We start from the raw sequence: 1,886 nt of genomic DNA on the forward strand, positions 1-1,886 counted from the left end.
TGCATTGGTACTCTGATCAGATATCATAACTTTATTCAATCTCATATCCAGATCCAGATTGGGAGCACGGTCGCGAGTCTGCACCTAAGGTGCCTCACCTCTCGTGGGGAACGTATTGCATTTTATGCATTCTACCCCGCTTCAATGATTGCTATTGCCCCGCTTTTCTGACTCTTCTCTGCTTCTGAACTTGCCTGCTCTGTTTCTTCAGGTTCAGAGTTAACACCTTCAGGCGATCTTCCAAACTATAATTGTATTTGCCAACTGGAATTCGGGAAGTAGTAGCAACGACGAGATTTCTTGCATTTTAGTACTCGAAATGATGGATAATTCAATACTGAACTGCCCGAATCAACCTGAATCAAAAAATGATTTCTCGAATTTTAGTATAGAAAGCAGATCGAAAACCACTATTTAATTAGTTCTTTCGAGTCACTCACTGAAGAGGGAAAGAAAGATCAGGGGAAGAAGCGGGGTAGAGGAATTGGTCAACTCATCAGGCTCATGACCTGAAGACTGCAGGTTCGAATCCTGTCCCCACCTTATCACACGTTAGACAGATACCCAGGATCCGAGTCCTGATCACCTGTTTTTTAATCCCTGTTGTTATGGAAAGTGTTGCTGTGTCAAATCGAGATTATGTGGGTGTTCAGCTTATTAAGCAATTCGTTCGTCCTCAATAGCTCAGTTCGGTAGAGTGATCGGCTGTTAACTGATTGGTCGCAGGTTCGAATCCTACTTGGGGAGATTTGATTCATTCTTTAATGTAAGAATAAAGAATGGAATTAAAGGGCTTGCTTTGACCCTTAGGAGTAGAGTAGGTAACCCGTTTGCTATCCTTATTTCTATTTGTATTGCATTTTCTATCTCATCGTATCACATTGTGTTCTATGATTCCACTTCGACAAAAGGAAAGAGCATACCTAAGTTCAATAGCTTTACGTCCGCTATCCCGATCATGATTTTCCTACCCTCAGGGGGAAAGTAAAGGCCCTTTCTTACTCGAAAGCTGTTCCAATCAAGGCAAGAGCCAGAAGTAGACCGACTTGTAGATCGGGTAGCAATAGGCTATGACATAGATCACTTTACCAAGAACATAGGGCGTAAGATCAAGAGGTTCTTCCACCGAAATAAGGTGATCCTGTCTCTCCACAAGGGTTCCCTTTCTATCGAACTGGCCTTGGCGAGTCGCTTTAATTCCACTGGAGGGTGGTAGTTAGACCAATTCTCTACATTGTTATTATTATCCTCCCGACCGATCGATCACATCCTAAACTCTGTATGTCAAGCTAAGAGTAACCATAGTCTCAGCAAATAGATAGTCTCCTTCCTTTTTTACCGGTCTTCTTATAATGCTGGGCCACGCCCAGAAGTTTCCCTAAGTGACATGGCTAATAGGAATATTATAGATTTACTCAGCGTACATTTTTTATTCCCGTCCATATCTGTTATGGTTTGTTTCCTAGAGCAGCACTTAGGAGCAGTTGGAAAATAAACCACTTTCAACATCCAGGCGCTAAGAGACATAGGATCTTGTAGAATCCGCCAGGCTTGCCTAGCCAAGATAGCCAGATTCTCAATTTCAATGTCTCTAAATCCCATGCCTCCCTTATACTTCGGCATCGTCATCAAGTCCGACGAGACCCATGTCGTCTTCCTTCCTTTCTACTAAACAAAATTTGACCCTATTTCAGTACCACTTGATAAGCCTGGATCTGTCTGACCAATAGGAGATAGGCAGAAGAACAGCGCTAAGGATAGTTACTGAAAGGCAAGGCTTATATGAATGTGCTTTCTAACAGTCTTAGTCGATTGAAAGAAAGGATTGCTATCCAAGCACAATAATAAGAATATAGATAAGCCTCTATAACTCGAGCAAATGCCAT

At 42.3% G+C, this 1,886-nt stretch overlaps 1 non-coding gene across 1 annotated transcript; it reads left to right on the plus strand.

Moving 5' to 3' along the window:
- Positions 1 to 673: 673 nt before the first annotated feature.
- On the plus strand, positions 674 to 747 carry TRNAN-GUU (transfer RNA asparagine (anticodon GUU)). Its single transcript has one exon. It is a non-coding gene; the product is annotated as a tRNA-Asn (tRNA).
- Positions 748 to 1,886: the final 1,139 nt, after the last annotated feature.

The sequence above is a fragment of the Triticum aestivum genome, chromosome 5A (genome assembly GCF_018294505.1).
Source record: "Triticum aestivum cultivar Chinese Spring chromosome 5A, IWGSC CS RefSeq v2.1, whole genome shotgun sequence".
Taxonomy (NCBI): Eukaryota; Viridiplantae; Streptophyta; class Magnoliopsida; order Poales; family Poaceae; genus Triticum; species Triticum aestivum.